Source organism: Neolamprologus multifasciatus, chromosome 2 (genome assembly GCF_963576455.1).
Source record: "Neolamprologus multifasciatus chromosome 2, fNeoMul1.2, whole genome shotgun sequence".
In the NCBI taxonomy this organism is placed as follows: Eukaryota; Metazoa; Chordata; class Actinopteri; order Cichliformes; family Cichlidae; genus Neolamprologus; species Neolamprologus multifasciatus.
Genome location: NC_140440.1, coordinates 33,732,560 through 33,755,861, shown reverse-complemented (window position 1 = coordinate 33,755,861; position 23,302 = coordinate 33,732,560). Strand labels below are relative to the sequence as shown.

The 23,302-nt window shown below is 40.5% G+C and overlaps 1 protein-coding gene across 1 annotated transcript in view; it reads left to right on the top strand.

Moving 5' to 3' along the window:
* The window catches only part of vimr2 (vimentin-related 2), a 131,175-nt gene extending 107,873 nt beyond the window's left edge, over positions 1-23,302 (top strand). The window contains exon 12 of the mRNA XM_085173626.1: positions 1-23,302. This exon is cut by the window's left edge and continues 17,354 nt beyond it. The gene's annotated coding sequence lies outside the window, so the exon portion shown is untranslated.

Genomic DNA, 23,302 nt, shown 5'->3' with positions numbered 1-23,302 from the left:
AGGAAACAGACATGGACATGGACAGCTGAGGAGGAGACAAAGCACTTGGGTCATACAGTCCTGATCAAAAGTTTAAGGCCACTTGAAAAATGGCAAAAAAAATCATATTTTGCATGTTTGGATCTTAACAAGGTTGCAAGTAGAGCTTTAACATGCAACAAGAAGAAATTTTGAGCATGCAATTTATTGAAAACGATGCTTAAACTGAAACAGGTTGTTTTACACCTGATTAAAAGTTTAGGGTCACATGCCTTTTAAAGGCTAAATCTGTGCTAAATGTGGGTTCGGTGTCATTTTCTGTCAGGTAGTCACACTGTCACGTCGTTTTGATGGTAAAGGCAAAAAAACGTTCCCTTTTTGAATGTGGTCGGGTTGTGGAACAGGGTCTCTCGCAACGTGCCATCACTGCTGAGGTGGGACGCAGTAAGACAGTGATTTGCAATTTCTTAAATGATCCTGAGGGTTATGGAACAAAAGAGTCAAGTGGAAGACCCCCCAAAATTTCACCAGCACTAAGGGTCCATTTGGGTGTCTGTCAAGACACTGGATAATCCCTGACCCAAATAAAGGACGTTACTGGTGCTGACTGCAGCCCCATAACCATCAGACGACATCTCAGACTGAAGGGCTTCAAAAACAAAGAACGTCTTCAAACGTCTCGTGTCCTTGAACGCCACTGAACTTTGCAAGAGAGCACCAAACATGGGACATTGAAAGGTAGAAGAAAGTTTAAATCTCCGATGAGAAAAAATTTAACCTTGATGGTCCTGATGGTTTCCAACGTTACTGGCATGACAAGCAGATCCCACCTGAGCTATTTTCTAAGTGGAGGGGCCGCCATAACGGTCTGGGGTGCGTTTTCCTTCAGTAGAACAATAGAGCTTCAGGAGGTGCAGGGGCATTTAACGGCTGCTGGCGATGTCCAGATGTTGCATGACTGTTGCATCACCCTCGTCTGTGTGGTAACGGCTGGGTTTTTCAACAGGACAACGCTACAGTACTTCTTCCAGGACAATAACATCACTCTTTTGGACCATCCTGCGTGTTCCCCTGATCTAAATCCAAATGAATACCTTTGGGGATGGATGGACAACAGTTCCAGACAGTAGATGCCTGTCTTGGGGCCATCTTCCCCACTTGGAGAAATGTTCCCACTCACCTCATGGAAACACTTGCACTTTGAGAACACTTTTGATCGGGACTGTATGTGGACATTCATTCAGAGGATGACTAAAAAAAAAAGTCAAAATCTGAAACACTTTGTTGCCGGGAGTTGCACCAGTGGGTGTAACAGGTGTATATGACTTCACTCAGTCGTAGCCAATAGGATGGCTTATTTAATGATACTTTTGGTGGCAGAATCAAGGCATTCGTGCGATTGAACTGTTGCTCCCAACTCATTATTTTTAAACTGTATTATGATTATAACCAGTGTTGGTCAAGTTACTTGAAAAAAGTAATCAGTAACTAATTACTGATTACTTCCCTCAAAAGGTAATCCCATTACTTTACTGATTACTTATTTTCAAAAGTAATTAATTACTTAGTTACTTAGTTACTTTTTAACAACACGATTTACAACCTGAATAGGTGATAAAGCGATAGATCTTTCAGCCCAATTCTACTTTTTCTGCATAATCATCATACAAAATGTAATCAAATGGAAAAGTCTCTTTTTAAAACTTGTTTTATTCATTTTAATCTTTTAACTTTATGCATCAAGCAAAAATTTAATTATATGCAACATTCTCTGACTGGAAGAAATTAGTTTAACATTTAAACCTATTTTCTGCACATTCCAGCACATAAAATAATTTTTTTTGTGTGTTTACACTCAATCTTTCAAATAGATGCAAGTAAAACACAGCAGAAAATAAATAAAGTCAAAGACTAGCGGTCCTTTTGCTCTATTTTCACCTGTAAAGCAGGAGTGGGGTAGGCGGAGGGTTACCCTGGTGCAGGTGTGCAGCGGTCAGTGGAAGAATCCGCGAGTTTCTCTGTGAGTTTCCCATTACGTCGTAGCTACTCGGTGCTTGCTCGGAAGTTTAGGGGTTTTTTTCGCTGTAAAAGGAAGTTTTCTTCCCACGCACAACGGACACTAATGTTTTTGTCACTTTTTATGGAATCAAACTCAAAGTAAGGTCAGTACTTCCACGCTTTAAACGCTGCACGCTCATACTCTCTCCCGCACTCGATATATGATCCATTGTTGATCTGCACACAGCTGTTGTCACGAACGTCGCACTCGCTTACGTCACTGTCATGAGACATTCTCGCAAAAAATCACGGTTTTAGTAACGCAGTAACGCAGCGTTCCTACGGGAAAGTAACAGTAATCTAATTACCGTTTTTGCAATAGTAATCCCTTACTTTACTCGTTACTTGAAAAAAGTAATCGGATTACAGTAACGCGTAACGCGTTACTGCCCATCTCTGATTATAACTGTATTATAACTCTTATGAAGGGATATATATTAACCTAATTAACCTAATATTAACCTAAGCCATGATGTTTTCATTAACCTAATCATGTAATTTTGGTACCTAAACCTAATCAGTAAGCGAAAGCAGGTTTTCAGCTGCTCCCTTATCTGCAAGGGTTTAAAAGTGAGCGAGTGAGAAAAAAGCAAAAATAAACTGCAAAATACAAAATTACCAAAGGTCTCGAACCACAATACCAATTTGTTAAAGCCACTAGGATGGCTAATTTACACAAGAACTATGTGCGTGTTGTAAAGCAGAGTGAACTGTGACTTCTAGCACATCATTCGTCAGTGAGCAGGGTTACTGTTGTGTGACCCTAACCTTAACCTAGTTGTAAGCAGCACCTGAACCCAATAGACACTAAAAAATGACCATATACAGTAGTATGTAAGTGCAAAACACAAAACTCCCAATGGGGCCTGAACCAGGATGTCCTGACTATCAACACTTGAAAGTGTGACACCATCACCTCAGCCTCTTCGTGAGGACTTTGCACATTTGTCAGACATGGATGTTACCTGTCAACGGCTAAAATATAGCTGCAGCTGAAGTGTTAGAGCACCTAACATGTTGGCTTAAAATCTGACCAAAATCTGGCACGTAAACAGTTCAAAATGTGTTTAAACAAGAAGGAAAATACACTGAACATGCGCGTGCTTGTTCTTGAAGTATAACACAGTCTAATTCGGTGACCACTGAAAAAGCTTCCTAAAACTTATCCATAAACAACAGTTCAATTTAAACTCGCATCCATCACTGCTGGTAGAAATCTGCGCCCAAGTTTCCCTGCTCATTTCAAATCCTTGGCTTCTTTAGTGCTCAAGCAGGTATGGCATCACATGCTACAGCCCAAGGGCAAACAATGATGGGGGTGGGTGGACAGAACTTTGGTGTGGGCCATCTGTGTGCTATTTAGTCCAGTCCCAGCAGTCATGGTTGCTTAATTCAAAAACTGTCAGAGAGTTTCATTAGGTGCAGCCATTTAAAAGCTTCAGATTTCATTAGCCACAGGAAGGGCCACATTACCCTCAGGATTAATGTCAGGTTTTGCAGTTCAATGCTACATCAGTGGCTAGCATTAATCTGATTGGGTTGACCCTCTTGTTTAAATACACCCCAGCTCATTAAACATTATGTAGACTAAGAGCAGTCAGTGAATTATAGACATGTTGTACAGGCAGCATTCCTTTTACACCTCAAAAATCCGAACAATCGCCCACCACTTCCTGCAAAGCTTAAGATTCAGTCTGTAAATCTTCAGCTGAGGGGAGTTACACACAGCCAAATGTTTTGTTTATACTCTTAAAGGCAGCGTTGCTCCCAGTGTTGCATCATCATGACTGTTTCATAAGTCGTGCTTCCTGGTGTCTTGATGATGTGGGGTGGGGGTGGCGGTGACGCCATAGTGAACATGCCAGGATCTGTCCCATCAGGAAGCCTGAGCCACAAGCTCGCTATCTAGCGGAAAACATGGAGAGCTGAGTCATGCAATAGTGAAACGTCCAGAAGATGATAACTCATTGAGGATAAACCGAGTCATCACTCTTCTTGCTTTAATTAGGTAACACGGGCCCTTCGGCAGCCAGCGACTGTAGATAGGGAGTTGTGTTTGTCAGGCAGTGAAAGCGTCTTGAATTCCAGCAGCTCAGATCTGTTTTCCTCAGTGTTACATCCAACATCCTTTGCTTAATAACAAACATGAAACTGTCAGCACTGGAAAAGCAAATAAGACTTAATCTAGCAATGTGCAACACTCTCTGCAGTTCTGCTACATCGTGTTGACATCTTCCCAAGGCTGAAGGTTTTGAAGGTAAAGCATTCAGTCCTCCTGAGGGGGCGGCAGCACTGTTTGTTGTGGGGTCACGGAGCCTCTGTGTTTCATCACTTACCAATACATCACACTGTCACCCAAGCGCCTGCGTGTCAGGACTCTCAGCGTGCCTTACCAGGTGCGAGAGGGGTCTGAATTCTGGGGGCTCCTAATCAGGAAATGATCACAACCAGCCGAGATGCACGGTGTGGTCTGGTTGTCACGCCACATATGCCGAGCTGCAGAAGCAGCATCTTAAGGTTGAAATTTACCGTGCGCTTACGGTCCTGGGAGCTTTACCTGCACCGACGGGATCAGTTTTCTCTGCAGAGCCGAGGCCTGATCTCACTTTCCAGAGTTTTGACAGATCTCTAGAGGCAGAACAATATAAATGTTTGAAAAGCAGTTTGGACTCGATTCCCTTTCATCTTTTTTCTTTGACACAAAACCTGCAGACTGTTTTCTGTGTCAGCCAGAGGGGGTTAGACCTCTGTGGAGGAGTAGCAGGAGCACAGCCATACTGCTGACTTGGCAGTGAATCCATCTTTTGCAATTAAAACGTTGTTTATGCTCCCACTTTGTTGCCCAGTAGGCTCCGAAGTAAGCACATAATCCTTAAAGTGGAAAAGGGGCATCACCGTTTAATGCCCTGTATTACTCAAGTGCTGCTCAGTCAGTAACCCCTCTGCAGCAGAGCATGTCAGACAAGTATGCAGTTGATGTTAAACTTTAAACACATCACTGTTATTGCCAAAGAAGTGGAAATAAACAGAATGGCAGGAATAATGTGTTTTTGGTTGCAAATGATTGTCCTCCTCTGTTTGATGTAAATGTGTATAAATGACTGTAGACTGGGGAAGAAACAATACTGTGGCTTGAAAGAACCTTGACCCACTTTTAAAAAGACAAATCCCTGAAATAGGAAATGAATGAAGACACTTTTAAAATAGAGAAACAATGAAAGAAATACACCCAAAAGCAAACAATGCGAACGCTTCCTTACTTTTGCCTACGTGTTGGTGATGCCAACAAGTCTTGTACTGTTCACTAAAGTGGAAAAATCCTAATGATGACTACACTTAAGTGTGAAGAGCTTATTGAGTTTTCCCTGGGAAGCCTCCCCAGTGCATCGTTTGGAGCTGTGCTGTAGGCAGTCACTGCAGAGACTCCAATTACTGACCAAGTCCCACTTGGCTGGCTTCTAACTGTGACCAGCAAATTAGAAAGAGAGAGATGGAGAGAAATGGCATTTAAAAGGCAAGGTGAAAGTTTGTGGTTGCGGTGCGATAATGGGCGACAAGAAGCCAAAAACGACAAACGTCAAGCAGAGTTTAACAAGTGCATTGCCCGAGCAGAGGGAGAGATAGGCCGCTCTTTGTTCACGAGTTGGAAAAGCGCCAAACGCCTGCTTCTTAGGATGTTCTCCGATAATCCAGCAGCGAGCAGCTGATGTATGACCAGCGTTAATGTTCTGCCTGAATTTCCTGAGCAGAATCTTCCAAAACACATGGAGAGCAAGTAAAATGACAACTAACCAGGATGTTTAACATTTATTCAAAAGCATGTGTGTCGGTGTGTTAAGTAGCAGCTGGGGCAGGAAGTCAAAGTGCGATTCGAATGCTTCTTATTTTTTGTGAATCAAAATACAAAGTTTAGCAATATAACAGCTTCTTTACACATTTTAATTTTCCTCAATTATGCATTTTTTTTCGTGTGTTTTTGTTGTTATGTCATTTTAAGCTATGTCATGTCGAGTGATGTCACCATGTTGACTGACTGGTCCATCAAAGACTTCGATTTGGCTCACTGGGCAGCTTTGGAAAATGTGAGGAAGGGCATAAATTTGGGACTTTTAACTGTATTTTCGAACGTGTTGCGGCTTCTCTTGCTGATGAAGACATTGACCTGGGCCATTCATGCTATAACAAAGTAATTAAGTAACAGATAAACAATAAATTGACACAAAGTGCTGTTTTTTCACTACTTCACAACACATATGATTTTTTTTAAATTGATTCACATTAAAAATATATAATTATGGATTATCTACACAATGAGCTAACAGAACGTTTTATACATTTATTACATGTGTTACAACTTAACACCAAAGAGTTGTGCTGACAGAGCTTTTTCCACCTGAATTACATAAAGAGAACAAGATGGATGGATGACCAAGCATCAACCTCAGAAACTCAGAAAAAGCCACCATACTTGTTTGTTTGTTTTTTTGTTTGTTTGTTTGTTTTTTTGGGGGGAGGGGGGGTTGCATCTTTTTAAGGTTGCAATTCTCATAGAGAATGGCAGCATACATGTGCAAGTGTTGCAGTGTTGTGTCCTTACTTGCTAAAGCAGAAGAAAGACACGTACAAGCACAGGAAACACTAGTGCTACTATACCTCCTTGTAACATTAGTACTTGTTAATCATCTTTTCATAAAAAATAAATGCTCTAAAGCCGATATATGTTATTGATTTAAAATTGCTTTTTAATGAAGGCGTTTAAGGGATCAACACATTGTGTAATTCCACATCAGCTACAAACTTTGTGCAGCCTTGTTGAAACCTCTGATCTATCTAAGAGAGCTGAACAAGGTGTCAACACCATAAAATGAATATGAAAGATGGACATTAACCATTTTTAATGATTTTGAATCTTCAGTGTTACCTTGTAGCTGCCACCATGTTGGTTTTTTGGAACCAGAGGTTAAGATATTTGGAGGACAGACAAATCTGGTAATTAGTGCTGAGAATGATAAACTTCTTGGATGGTTTAGTGAAAAGAAAACATCAGTAAAACCTTTCGGGGGGATTTTTGCCTTTATTAGACACTGCAGTGAGGGGAAGTCAGGAAAACAGGAGAGAAAGTGGGGAAAGACAAGCACCGGAAAATCTTACTTTGGGCTTGAACCAGGTCCACTGCATTGAGCCCTGCGGCATATGGGCACCTGCTCAATGCTCAACCTGGCGCCCAACATCTGTAAAACTTTTGACAGCAGCAAACAAGGTTAGTTTTTATTCCTTTATTATGATTTATTTTCAGTGTACGGACATTTTACGATTTTTAAAGCCCCTCCAGCTTATAAAAGCGAATTACATCATAATGTAACAGCTCACTCGGTGTGTGAGGTATTTTTTGTGAAAGCGAGCAGGACCATCCCGTCTTAAGCCATGGCTTAGGACTAGATGGGAAACACATTAGCAGGATGTCTGTTAGAAATGTCTGCTCTTAGATATTAAAGCAGCCTGAATTTTATATCCTGCGTTCACAAAAGATTCTACGGTTCTTTAAAGTACACAAATGTTTTTCCTTCCTCATATGAAAAGTGAAATTATAACTTCAGAACAGATTTATGCCTGCTGTAGTAACGACAGCAGGAGGTCAGTGTAAGGTTTCACTCATTGACTACGTGCAGCTCAGTGCACGGCGTGGTGCACAGCCAAAACTAGGAGTCTGTGAGATAATACTTCCCGTCTGTTAAAACACCTCATGTGTTTGCAACATGTAGGAGGCACCACGTTGAAGTGGAGTATTAAGCCACAGTTGTGGTGAAAAATTAGATGGAAGAATGATTCAGCCTCTGCAAACAAAACCAATTATCTTGAGTTTCACGGGCCAAGACCAGCTGCCTGTTGTATTGTAAATGAAAGCAGAGGACTGTCATCCTTTTTTTGTGACACTGAGCACTTTCAAGGGATCCCAGGCTCTTTCAGCCTATAACTTATTTCTGTTTCTCCAGTGTTTTGACGTGATATCATGTTTCCCAAGACAGGAGCTTGTACACTTGGGAGTGGAGGTGGATAAGAGTGGATGTGCTGCGTTTTGACACCGAAGTAAGATTACTCTGTTCTCTGCAAGCAGACACATTAACCAAGTGAGAGATCAGGGGAGCAGGAAGACACATGAGAGGTAGATGTGTGCTTGTGCACTTCCACATTGGGCTTAAGAGGCAGAAAGGACAGCTGGTTCGCTCATCCACGTTCCATCTAAAGTCCCCAGACGGATTGTTTCTACTAGAAAACTGATGCGCAACTGTTTAAAAATGAAAAACACGATTTTCTAAAGCACCTCAGGGGGTTTCTATTTTGGTAGTAAAATGGTTTAATTAACAAAGTAATGTTAGCCTCAAGATGTTAATCATTACCTGTGTAGCTTGTGTGTGTATTTCAGCTGTGGGTGGGCTTAAAATTGCTTGTAATTTTTTAAATCAGACTTAAACTTTAGCAGATTTGATCAACTCTAACTGATAGCTGCATTTTGTTGTAGTTCTCTGTCTTTCAAATAAAGAAATTGCAGTTGTTCTGGTATTATACTGTAGAGCTGGTATAGTACTTAGACCAGATAAACAAGTTTAACTTTATTATAGGACAAAGTCAAATGCATATCGCAATAGATATAGAATAATGGCATCATTAAAATTTAAAATAGCATATAAACATTGATTTTTATTGCCTGGAGGTTTGTCTGCCCCCAGCTATGAAACCTTCTGGGAGACCAGAGGTTTCACTGTACAACTTACATGCAACTGCTTTTGTTTTCCCTGGTATTAAGAGTCACATAAATAAAGTGTCCCAGATACTTAAATTTAATAATCGAAATTTTAATCATGTACGTAATAATTTAAATATGAATGTTGCAAAAACTTATTTTTACTCAATGATCATCTCTCATATGGACTATTGTTTGACGTCCTGGTCACTTGCTTGTCCAACAACACTTAAAACTATTGAAAACATTTATAAAAGAAGTTTACAACTACTTGACAAAAAACCGACTTCCCACCACCACTGTCATGTGTTAAAAAAACATAAATTACTGAACTTCAATAACTTAGTGAAACTTAAAAGAGTGTGTTTAATATATAAAGTCTTACACTCCCTTGCTCCACCACCACTAAAGCAGTTCATGAGGCATAAAGAAAGCTCAGACAGGACCACTCGAGCTACAATCCGAGGAGACTTGTTTATACCCCACAGACGGACGGCATTTGGGCAGAACGTCCTTTCTGTCCAGGGTGGCCATCTGTGGAACAGTCTTCCTCAACCCATTAGAGAATGCTCGACATTCATTTTCTTTAAGGCAAAGGTTAAAAACTGGTTATGGACAAATCAAGTGTGTGATCATGTATGAGTTGTATAGTTTTAATGTTTTATTTGGGAACAGAATGGTGTGTATGTGTAAGTTTGGTGATGGAGTTTTTATTATGAATGAATGATGAATTTTTATGAATTATTATGTCTACTTTTTTATGCTTAAGGACAACAGATGGAAATTAGCCCTTGGCTATAATCTGGTATGTTTACATTCATGTAATTTTTTTTTACACTTATGTTCATTAACATGCACTGTCCTAAATAAATAAATAAATAAATAATGATAGCTTTCCCCAGCCACCTGAAGTGACGGACATGGAGTTTTTGTGGAAAGAGACTCTTTGTCAGAGGAAGCATTACAGCAGTGACGTAGTAGCTTATTTGGCCCATGATCCATCACAATTCACAGGTTATTCTAATGTGTGAAGTACACAATGAAAGTGATTCACTGACCGACTGTATTGCACAAAACGATGAGGAATAAAATTCAATGAGAGTGACAAATACGACCTTGAACTTCTGCACAGTGAAGATGCTTTAAATAGTCATTGGATGAAAGTTTGACTAAAATCTGACTGATACTCCAGGGAGAAGCAGCATTTCTTGCGATTATTAAACTGCCTGTAAAGCGTTAAATATGCCTTTGACCTTGAGGTGACTAATACTGTCGGAGGTGTAGCAATTATTGTGACCTATGGACGGATGACAGATGCCTCGCTGTGGCATAATCTCGCTAGTCCTTTGCTTGGATTAGCTGAAAATATATTCCCAGAGATAAAACAAAGACACTGAAACAGGATTTAAGGAAATAAAGGCACAAAAGTGATGATGCTGCATTATCAAACTGTCTGAATATTATTTTATATCACTTTATAGTTCCTGTTAGTCAAGAAAATGCAAACTGAATAAGTCTATGAAGGTGTGTCCAGTTTATTCAGCTCATTAGAGTCTAGCTAGCTGACTGCAGGAGGGACTAAGGCAGCTGGACAGCAAATGATACTGCTTATCGTGTGTGGAGTTCAACTTTAGTGAATAATCTTATACATAATGCATTTCTGTTGTCTAACAGACCTTATAATGAACTCAGCCGTACCTTTTCAGAGGCTTACTAAAATACTTTCTAATTATGATGTTCTATATTGCTTTATGTAAACTATGATTCTTCATAACTGCAAAATGCTTCAAACAAGTCTTAAGTTTCATGAAAGCATTTTGGACGAAGGATGACATATTTTCATATTTCTCTTGCTTATATTCCACCTGCATGCACTCTCCGTACAGTGACAGCTTTCGTTTTTCACTCCCACATGATCTGTTGACACTTTGATGAATCTTTTGTTATCCCGCAGTAAATGTTTCACTCTCGTTTGAACCGGTGTTTACCTTTACTGTTACAGACAGCCTAAAAATCGCACGTTTTTCCATGGGAATACGTTTGGAAGAGCATCTTTGCTTTAGTGAGGTTAAAGAAGAGGAATAAATTTAGATTTTTTTCTTGGATGTCTGCATCTTGGAGATTAAAACCGTGCTGCTTGCCAGGTACTGTATGTATGTGTTGAAAATCTGCTGTGAGCATTCAGAAAATCTCTTCGGGTTTTGTAACACTTTCAGCGACTACTTGAAGAGGAGCTGTGGGTATAGCAGATGAGTTTGACTGACCCGTTGAGGTTACCACTCTGTCTGTTGTCAGTGTACCTCTCCCAGCGATGAAAACATCCTATCGGCTCCTCACGCTTGGCCGGCTCAGACCCATCACAACAAGCCTGTCTCTCTCTGTGCCTGTCAGACGTAGTGTGTGTATGGGTGAGATGGCGTGGAAGACGAGGGAGTGATGGACCAGAAGTGACACATGACCCCTGAAACAGCCAAGGATTAATGGCCTCAATAGGCAGGCTCCTCTAGAAAGATGTGGATAATGAGGACTTCCACAAGCCACGCAGCATTCATACATCTGTTTTTCCGGATCCACGTTCTCCTGCAGCTGGAGCTTCCAGATGTGAAGCCACCTGTAGAAAAAGGGACTGATTTCCTGCCATGGTGGCAGGGGAAGACTCCTCCAGAAAATCGCTCTGGACTTGACATTCCCCCGGTGGTTTCAGTACAGGGCATAGCGTTTTTCAGTCAAGGGCACCTTTGGTGGTCTGGCGGTTCTTAGGTGAGGGCGACCTCACTTGTGGCGTGACAGCTCACACACACACAGGTTTAAGAGGGTGCAAAGTCTCCAGTCAAGGAAAATGAAAAATGGAGCCATTGGGGTATTCTGACACTTTGCACTATGAGTGAGTCTGAAAAGGTTCAAACGCCGACTGGGAAGTGAAAGCGGCAGGTATGAATATGAGTCACCTTCATGAGAAGACGTGCTATAACCCTTCAGAACTGTTCATGTATATATACATATTAATCAAAGGAAACTCACCAACGGCCCGCTTGGCAGCCTTAAATTTCGTCAGAGGTATCATATTTAACTGATGGAATATGTTTCACTCTGTTGGGGAGAGGGGATGTATTTTGACCAAAAGTGGAGCTTTGGAAATTCCTTCATTTCACAATATGAGTCAGTGTGCTCATAGTGCGTGTGTGGTATCTTTTCATTAACCGGAAAACTTTTCTCTTACTTTTTACAGTTAAGAGTCAGTTCAGCCAACTCATACAGACACGACCACATTTCACATTCCTTTTCACTTAGAGTCAGTGATCATTCTTTGTGTTTTGTCTGCTGGTGTTTTTGAGACTTCTGATCTCAGTTTTTGTCATTTGGTTGAAAACTGCTAACTTGGGACTTGTTTTTTACCTTTCTGGGAGAGAGTCCTGCCAGTTTATAAGTAAATTGGTCGTCATTTTGGATTGGGATGGAGAAGAATTCACAGTTAAGAAGATTGAGGGATAGGGATGCAACGATACCAATTTTTTCAAACCGATACAATACCGATACTTGGATCTGAGTACTTGCCAATACAGAGTACAAAAAACGATACTTCTACCACACACACACACACACACACACACAGACACACACACACACAAATACAATTAATTGGAAGACAGGTTTTATTTTATTCCCTGCCGATAAAAAATAAAATCGTAATAAAAATGACCACAAAAAAATTCCAAGTGAAAAATAAGCACTTCTGTTAAATTATTGCAAAGTCTCCACATTGTAATTTTACAAAATATCACTGAACTATTGGCACTGTCTCGAGCTTTCAGAATAATAAATAAACACTTCTGTTTGGAATAAAATAAATACAAATTAGATTTGAGAATAAATTAAACTTTTAAATTATTGCAGAGTGTCCATATTGTACACAAACAAACAAAATAATTATTATTAAATAAATAATAAATAAAATAATAATTGGCCCCCTAGTGGCCAATCTAAAAAACTACAACAGAAATGACAAGCCACCCTCTGACTAATGAAATAAGTTAGTATCAGTTCATGGTATCAGTTAACTTTTACGAGTATGAGTACACACACATTTTACAGTATCGGCCCCGATACCCGATACCAGTATCGGTATCGGTGCATCCCTATTGAGGGAGATAAGCTGTTGACTGTTGATTGTTGATTGTTGACTGTTGATTGTTCTTCAGAATAGTCCATGTTTACCTGTTGACTCTGTGGCCTCAGACAAAAATCACAAGACAGGAGGCAGATGAGTCTGTTTCCATAGGGCATTAAAAGTGCCAGGAGTGAAAAAATAAACACCTGCTGTTAAGATCTCCCACTGTCAAAACCAGCAGGAACACACAAGGTCAAATAGCCGGGGCAGCGCTTCATGTCCTAGTCTATTGGATTTTCAGATGCTCTGCTTTTCACCGAGATCAAATCACTTCCTGCCAACCTGATTAGAAATGCTGGTGGGGGGTGAGGTGAGGGTTAGTGGTCTGATATTAAAAAGGATCCATGCTGTTGCTTCTGTCTTTGAACGAGACAAAGCAACATTGAGGAAAGATGGTTTCCCAAACCTGTTCTGGAGAACATCTGACAGAGAAACTTTAATTAACTCCAGTTAAACTCGGTGTTGTGTCTGCTTCTTACTTGTTTGGTGCGAGACGTTGCTGGTATGTCTGGGGTCATTTTAACACTCATGGTCGAGCTTAGTAATCTCTTTACCGAGTGTTGTAATCTAAAGCCATTACACTACAAAAAATATGACAGGGACACTTCAAAGTGAGCTAGCTTCCGATTACAATTAAAATTTAAGTTGTTTATAAAATGATTTATAACATATCTATTACTGATATAAAGAAATCAATCGGTGCATATTAGAAATAAAACGTATCACCTTTCTTGCAGTTTATCCAACTGATCTATCCACACCTTATCCACCAAGTCCAAAGATCACCTAAAAAAGAAGATATTTGCTTAAAATGATTATTTAGTCATCCAAATCATTTGTAAGATACCTTTTTTCTCTTGCCATTTCTTTTTTTTGAAGGTCTTTTTATTGAACAAAGAATAGCTTCCAACAACAATTACGGCAATATTAACAAACAGTCGTGCCCCCCCCACCCACCCATCCAGAACAGTGTAACTAAAACCCAGCCAGAGAGGAAAGAAGAGATAAAATAAAATTACAGATACAAAGTAAATAATAAAATAAATGAACAACAGCAAGGGGGAAAATAACCACTCACACGCACATTAAGCGATAGTATCCGGACTTAATCTTTCAAAGTAAGTAAGAAAAGGTTGCCATGTGTCATAAAACCTCCGAACCGAACCTTTTACAGTGTAGCGGATCTTTTCCAGCTGAGTGTAGTGCATGACATCCTTAACCCATCGCCCATATACAGGTGGAAGTGGCTCTTTCCATTTCAATAATATTCTCTTGCCATTTCTGAGGTTGTCTCTTGAATTGAAAGCACTCCCTCAATTTTCTTTGCTTAATTATAGCATAGCAAATAACCCATTGGGTCTAGTATAACATAGACCATGTTATGCTACACGCATTTCAGAGTATGTTTAGTTTTTCCTTCAAATTCCCTGTATCAAGGCATTTGAATCCCAAAAATATCAAAATGCAGACATGTAGAGACTTAAGCTATTCCATACCAGCATATGAGATCTTTACCAAGGTAAATTAGCCCGATATAAGCCAAATTACCAAATGTAAGGAGGCTTATTTCAGTGTTAGAACGTCATGTTCTCTTTGTAATCTTTTTCTAATCTAAAGTGTTTTATCATTTCTGGTTAGTCTTTATCCTGGGACCAATTGATCCCTCTTAACTAGTTATTTATCTAATTGTTTTAAGTCCAGACAGAGAGGAGGAAGACCCGAGTCTTCCTCCTTCAGCTCCTGAGGAGCTCACGTGGGGTTATGGCTTATGCTCATTAGTCCCATTGTCCTAAATCCAAAACAACACCAACCAGCAGTAACCCTCAAACAGCATTGAGCAAACATACTCATAAAATAGAAGCTTATGTTTGGCTAATGAGCTTCAGCTCTCCAGTCAGTTTCACTCATGTAATATCTCCTAATGTGACGATGGGTCTGCGAGGATAACGGGCAGTGGGGGGGATTTCAAAGGCTATACAGACACACAGATAGCAAAGTGCATGGCCGAGGCCTGGGCCAGGATGTCAGTGTTCAGGGTGGGTGACAGTGTTATTCCCTGCCATCTGTTTCCCAGGCGGCGGTCCAGCAGCGCTATGTTGAATGCTCCGGCATGAGGGAATAGGGAGCAGCCCACCATGCCACACTACAGGCATTGCAGCATTTGATATTAACATAACTGTGTGTGCCGGCCTCCTATGTCTGTTTGTAGAGGAGAAATGGGTTCAAGCTGCACATAGATACATAAAAAAAGCTCCCTCACACTCAGACTGCCCATCTGTCTATCGTCTGTCTGTTTTTCATGTCTGCGACACTCTCTCATATCAAAGGAGGACTGGCACTGTCACAGTTTCCTCAACACTGCTGAGCTATAAAGTTACAAAATGCCCACAGAGAATGCAGCAAATTGAGATGATTGAATTAGTCTTGTTTGTTTTATGTATACATCTCAGCTTAAAGCCATAAAGCTCTGTGAATTTCCCATGAAAATCCACTTTAGATGCGTCGGGATGGTGAACGGCATCAGTGTTTGGTGACACTGCAAATGGCGTAAATGGCGTATCGTTTTCTGTGCGGCTGTGTTACCCAAACACCAAAGGAATGTTATGAGAGCAGTCAGGGTCTCATCACTCAACCTTTTATGAGAAGACCTCACAAAGGCCCGAATCAGTCTTCCTCTTCGTCTCCGCTGTCACCCTGAGGAAAAGTGAGAATGCCGTAAATCACTTTGGCAGCTCTGTGTTTTGAAGCGCGAGGCTGCCTGTAGCCGGCATCGTTTTATAGGTTCTCCCTCTTCACGTTGTAGAGAGAAGGGCTCTGAAACCGCGTGATTTAAATGCTGATGTGTTTGCTTAAAGCGGTGTAAAAGGGTTAGGTCTAGGGTGGATGAATGAAGAGACGTACACAGAGGCAGCCCGAAGTTCACCAAGGAACCTCAATCCAACCTTTGTCCAGAATCTGAACCTCGAGGAATTCAGCTAATTCTTTGACTATGGAAAGTAGAGGCTTTATTGCATTCTTTGAGGATGTCAACCTGAACGTATAAGTTAACTTGCATTAATGTGAGCTTTATGTACAATGAATTACATTGTGTGAGGCCTCAGGGGAGGACGTTAGGGAGAAAACTGGGCTTCCCATTAGGAGAGTGGCAAGGGCACATATCACGTGGGCACAAATGTCCTGAGTAGCTGATTTGATACATGTTCTTCCCCAACTAGCCCCCCCAAAAATCAGTCTTAAAAATAAGAGACAAAACTGTAGATGATAGCACTAGCACAGTTTACAGATATCCTGTAAATATATAACTTACAGTCAAATATAAAGTTACTACTTTGAAAACAGTACAGCTTTAAATCAGGTGAAATAAAAAATTCAGATGAGAGATAGAGGTGGGAATCACCATACATCCCACGATACGATATTATCACAATACTTAACGCACGATACGATATTTTTGCAATTTTTTAAAATATTTTGCGATATTCAGATTCTGTACATAAAGGTAAACTTTATCAATATTCATTTTATCTAATATCAAAGTCTCACACTCAGTCTTTCTCTCATTTCAGTTTGATTGTTGACAAACTGAACGGTTTGTATTACAGTCTAGTCCAACTTAACTGAATCAACCATCTGGTACAATTATAGCTATTCTGAACTATGCAGTTTATGAAAACTATGCAGCCCCTTCAGCAACTGAAGAATTTGAAAGTAAATTAAAACAAAATAGAATTTTACATTAAATAAAAAAGTTTTAAACTTAATTAAAATAAAACATGTCTTAAATTAAAATAAGTAAACTGTCATGTTTATTGCTGCCATAAAACAAGTTAAACACATTTGGACAGTGAAGGAATGTCAGGATTCTTGCTCAGAAAAAGGATCAACATGCTCTGAAGTCAGAGCACAAAAACCTTTTTGTAACAAAATATCAATTTCTGCTGTCCCTGTATCCATACATTATTAGCAAACAAAATATCACCATGCTACACAGTATCAATTTTTCCCCCACCCCTAATGAGAGATATATTTGAAACTTTCTGTTTATTTATTTTTTGTTTTTCATGAATATAATTCAGGATGCATTAGCCTGCCTGTGGACTGTGTTTATTATTTATTATCAGGATTGTCGTTATGGACGGGCCTCGATGGTCCAGGCCTTAAATTCCACTCATATACTTCAACTATGTGTTACACTGATTCATAATAAAGCAGATAAGTTATTGCAGTGCAAGCTCAGCTTAACTAATCAGTTCATAGTAATTTAAGGCTTTTGCAGCAATCATGTAAACAGCATGACACTGAGCAGATCGGCTTATGCAGGTCAGTCTTTGGGAAGTACCCCTTATCGCTCTTTCACACTTAAAATAGGTCATTCATTGATCAGCTTGTGCAGCTGCTTTTAATCCACGAGGCTACTCAACAATTGCAAAACAAATGAAAATGTGTTGAGGATGTTGTGCACTCACAGTCGACTGCCCTAGTGTGTGGTGTCCGCTGTGTATGTTTGGTTGTGATTGTGAGTACTTATTTTAAAAATTGCAAATTGCCATGAGCCGAACTCCTGTCAGAGTTGGTCTGTTGGTGACTCTGTTAATTACTGACGTCAATGTAACATCTGTAGAACAATTATGCATTTCAAATTTCAAATGGAGCTTAACCTTTGGATTTGCAATAATATAAACATTTATTTGAAATGAGATTTCCACAGTACTCTCAGTTTCAACCTGCCTTCTTGCAAGCAGATTGAAACTGGAACTGGAAAACTCGGTGTGAAAACTTAAATATTTAATGTGAAATAATCTCAAAACGTCATAGAGGATGCTGTTAATCAAATATAAACAACGAAGTGGTACAGGAAGTTTGGGAATCTTTTCAGTCTCATGTGTTTACATTGTAAACTTAACATGTTACAACCATTGCTTGTCTTCTCCCAATATCAGCATCATAAACCTTGTGATGCTTGTTATTCAGTGTCAAGTCAGTTTGCTCCTAGCATAAGAAATGGGGTGACAGAGTGACATAGTCAGAGTCATCCCTGTGGAACATGCTTTTCATTCTTGCCACTATGTGCTTCCTTGTTAGAACAAGGAGAGCACTGAACACATTCCAGAAGTTTGCTGCGATGACGTCGAGTCTTGACCGTGCACTTTCTTTTTGGAACTGTTTTTCAACTAACAATTAGTCAACCTTGAGATGTTTTCTGGGTTCATCTGTTGCAAAGACAACAAGCTGCGAGTATCTAATAAGATGCCTGCATCAAGGTTTTCCAGCCACAGGTAGACATCGAGTTTGTCTATTTATGGGCCCGGTCGCACAGGCATCGAGACTGGCAACTGCCTGGCAGCCATCGGTTGCTAGGGAAAAATCCTATGCCCTGTATACTGGCTGGTGAACAGTTGTGGGAGGGGCTTGCTGCCCTTGGGTGAATTTGGTCGCAAAAAAGTCATGCACCAAAAAGCTCCTTCGGTTGCGAGTTGCTGCTGCACATTCCTGTAGTTTTGTATGGAAGAACCTGCAAGTGGCAGTGAAACTGAACATGCAAACTGCAACACCTTCAACCAATAGTCAAACCATTGGGGAATACATGTTTTTCTCCAGTAACTGGTGATTGTCAGGGTCACCAGTTGGTTTCAAGGCCTGTAGGATGGTTTTGTAAAGGTATATGAGCATCCACTGCCCTGAACCCTTTTAATTTTTCTTTCATTCATCTAGTAGTACTTACTTGCTGGAGAAAGTAATTTGTTAGTTAAATTACTTTCTCATTACTCTGACCTGAATCACATTTTCACATTATCACCAGTTAACATTATAAAACTGAGGCTACAGTCCCACACACCAACTCAAATCTCTATCCTGTTGTACACAGACATGCAGTCTTTGTTTTTGTTTGTTTTTATGAATGAACAGAAAGCTAACAATACAAAGTAAAGCAAACAAAACGTAACGTAAACGGCGTTTTCGGTCACTGAAAACTGAGATTTCTAAAAACTCCGGCCAGGGTGGATATTTTCTAAAACTCCGTTTTTGCATTTACGTGTGGACGAGAAAAACGGAGAAAACGCAGCGTCAAAGGTGTGCGCATTTATTTGACGTCACACTGTGCGCCACGTTATTGTTTCGGTGAAATTAATTTCTACAATACTGTTACTGTTAATTGTCTCTGCAGTGTTTGAATGCTTACATATACACACACAGTTACTGTCCCTCCACACATGCCACTCGGTTCTGCTTCTATGCCCCAGCTTTGTTTACTATTTCCCACCGAGGCTTCTAGACTTCTGATTGGCCAACATTTCTGCAGGGTTAGGAATATAGCGCCACCTGCTGCTTTGGCATGTTCCTAGCAGCGTTTTCCTTCATTTCTGCCTTTACGTGTGGACGGGATTATTTTTTAAAACGAAAACGGAAAATCTCCATTTTCAAAAATACCCGTGTACGTGTGGACGTAGCCTAAGTTTAGCTCAATTTTATTTATATATCACAACATCAGTCACCTCAAGGCAATTTATATTGTAAGGTAGAGATCTGCAATAACTCTAATTCTACTTTAGAAGCATGAACAGGTAGAAATGGAGACTCATCGCTACCTGTTGAAGTTCAGGGTCTGGCTGCTGGGCTGGTGTTAGCACACACTTAGCTTCATCATCATTATGGGTTCTTGGCTGGATTTTGTGTGCAGAAGAGCCAGACTTCTATTAGCAATATAGTATATATATATATACAGTTGTTTCTGTCCTGGATGCAGTTTGAACTTTACCATCATGTTTTTGTCCTTTTGTACAATAAAAATTAAAGTAACGTGCACGAGAAGAAAAAAAAACATGTTTGATTTTTTCCTTCTTTCTATCTACCTGGTGTGCAGATAACTGAAGCACCTTTGTAATGCAAATAAAGTCTAAATTGTAGACTATTGAATTTAATACAAAAAATGTAATGTGACAGTAACAGCAACATCCAAGTGATGTTTAAGAAGCACGTCTAAGAAATGAAGGCAATGTGATGTGTTTAAAGTTGGCATGATTTTTGATGGGCGCAGAATTATTGTAGTTTTTAATCTTTTAATAAGTTTTTTTTTTTAAATTTAATTTTACTTTTATTTTAGTGGAATAAGGGCCACAGTCAGTAAACAGGGCAAAATAGCATGTGAGTGCAGTCCCTAAATAGATGTGTGGTTAGTTTTACAAGTGATTTTCAAAAGTTGCGCTCTTTTCTAAACACAACCGCATATTCTGAGAGTGATAAAGAAAGATTACTGCACTCTGAAGTTAGAGCCCTACTCTAATTTACTCCATTTCTTTCACATGTGTGTACTTTATTGCTGTTTGATTTGTGTCCAAAACATTTCATCACTGAGATAAAGTGTCATAAATGCATGCATGCTTGCATGCATAAGTCTACAAAAATTCCAAAACACCCTGTTCAAAAGCTCCACTGAGAACAAGTCGGATCATTACTCCCTGATGCCCTTTGTTTGAAGAAAAAGGTGTTGACTGACAGCCGAGCTCCTAGACCCTACTCAGCCAGGGTTCAGTGCGGATGCCTGGCTAATGAGGTCGACTACAGGGATTATAATCGGACAGGGAATATTAGTGTTCTCAAGTGTCAGTCACAATGAGAAAACCTCCCAGTATTGCAGCGTGAAAGGGAGATTTTCAGCTTCCGATTGGTTCATATTCAGCGTACAACAACACAGAGTCAAGTCGCAGACTCCCCAGGGTGGTTTTAAGACATTTTACGCCTATGACAGTTAATGGAGGAAGGAGTTATGGTGGGAAATCTCACCATGAGTCCAATTCTAGCCCCGTGGACAAATTATCTCCTGTTGGCTATTTGGCAATAAAATGTGTTGGTTTTAACCTTCCAGTCTTTAATCCCAAAATAATCGTTTGGCAATAGATAGTCCTCAAGCACTAAAATGTATTAATGGGCATCAGATTTGACCCTTTCCACCTTCGGAGGTGCTCACCTCTCCCTCCCTGATCAAGTGGTTTTAAAGAGCAAAACAGAGAAAGAGATGAGAGATGGAAAGAAAAACATTTAAAAAAACGCACCGGCTCAAAAGAGCGATGTGACATATGGAAGTCATCACAGGCCTGGACTCCCATCTGTGTCGGCAGTCGTGGCCTGCTGGCACCCAGCAGTCACTGCGCAGGATGGGAATAATCCAGGAGAGGATCCGTGGAATTGTGATAAGAGGAGTCAGAATCCCTTGAGGACAAGATTTCAGTGTCGGGGGGGGATTTGATGGTATTATTGTGAGGTGCAAGAGCTTTCTGCTGGTATTTGTTGGAAACAGGTGCCCCGGCAGCTCAGTGGGGTTCACCCGGGTTTAGTAGCGCTAAGTTTCTCACGTCTGTGCCTGCAGCAAATACCCCGAACATAACTGAAACAGCAACACTACCACCTCCTTGTTTCACATCAGTCTGTAGCAAACTAAATGTAAACGACGCATTCCTTTACCATGAGACTGAAACAGTTTGTAGACTGTGGCGAATGCGCTTCCTGCCCCGCAGTCGCAGAGATACATTTGATTTATTTCTCTTTGATTTGTGTTTAAATAACAGCAGCGTTTTTTTGCAACTGTAACAAACTGAGAGAAAATGAAATGAAAAGCATGATTGGAAAAGGAAATTGGTTTCTCCTCTTAAATGTACATGTTTGCATTGTTGGATTAGCCCAGAGGAATGCTTTTAAAGCATGTTATTGTAAGCCTCTGCATTGGATGGAACAGTAATTTAAGAATCTCCTGACCACATTCCCTCAAGCTTTTTATCCTGGTTCACTGACGATGTAATCAGCAAGCCGAATTATAGTCGCTCCCTCCAGCAATCTTCTGTTTTGATCTTCTTCTTCTTTAAATGGCAATACACACAAACAATCAATCACGAGGTGATTTAAGTTCATGCATCACTGAAAAGATAATATTCAATTAATTCATTAATTAATTATCAATAATTCTAAAGAGTTTTTTTAGGATTTGTAAATCCGCCCAGCATGAACATCTTCTTTCCTAGACCTCACTACCGGGCACATTCTACGTTTGTTTGTTTTTTTCAGTGAAAAATTTATTGTACGGCGGTAAATTTTTTATCACCCCATTTCAGAGGACCCCTGATGGTAGGCTGTGGAGCTGTATCAATCGTGAGAGTGAATGCCCTGTAGCATTTTCATGGGCATGCATCTCAGCGTACATTCAATACACAAGCTTCAAGGCACTGTGAAGACCTGCATCCTGTGAAATGCCCGAGTCCGTACTTTAAATTTCAAACCCACAGAATAAATGCAACATGTGATGTGGTGTGACAGTGCAGTCGGCTCACATGGGTCCTCCACCCTGCGCTGCTCAGTGCTGCCCTGAGGGCACAGAGGGCAGGACCCTTCAGATTTAACACCTCACAGACATGAACACATGGGATTTATTAGCGAGAGAGAGCCAGTGTGGCTGCATGCAGATAAAAAGTCTCGGCCTTTGTTTCAGACCAAAAAATAAAAGTTGCTACTCTCTTCCTGTTTCCTTTCTTCTTCTTTACCTGCATTTCATGTGCCTCCCTGCTGCTCATACATCTTCAGGGGTCTTGTGGGGAACAGGAGGAGTCTTTTCAAGCTTGACTAATATGGTTGAGATAGCGTGCAGGCTGACGATGGGGGTGCACCTTGATCTGGGCCATACTTTGTTTGTCGTTGCGCCTTTACCTCCACTCTCCTTTTTTCCACTCCTCGCTGGTGCTCTGCTTCAGCAATTCAGTCAAATGAAAGAGCAGCTGCCTGACCTCCTTTCATACTGGCTGCTGTGGTCTAGATCCTCAGGACAGAGCGTCACACGAAGGCCATCTCCAGCAGGATGTTGGGCTTGTCATCGCTGCGGTCAACAACTCTTGCCTCATCTCCTGTCTGTTCCCTATTATCGAGGCTTCTCTTATCATCAGGAAGCATTTCTATAGCAGATATGTTTTGTTTGTTTTGCTGTTTTTGAACATATTTATTTCCTTCAATGCAAACAATAAGACAACATCCTAGGATGAGGAGGCAAACATGGAGGGGCTGTGTGCAGCTGGAGGTGACACAGCATGCTCCGATACAGTAATAGAGTCATCCATCACCCAGGATCATTAAAACACCTTGACAAGCCAGCTGAGACCACTCCAGTGACCATGGTGACCAGTCTAAAGGTTGATGTTTGCTCTCAAACTGCAGCTTCAGGAATACTCTGTTTAAAGAAAACACCATTGAAGTGGAACTGGGAACTTGTGTGCTAACCTTTGTGTGACTAGTCCTCTTGTGTCACTATAACCGACTGAATATACTTAGCCAATATTTCTTTTTTCAGTTTCGGTGTGGTCTTGCTGGCTCTACTT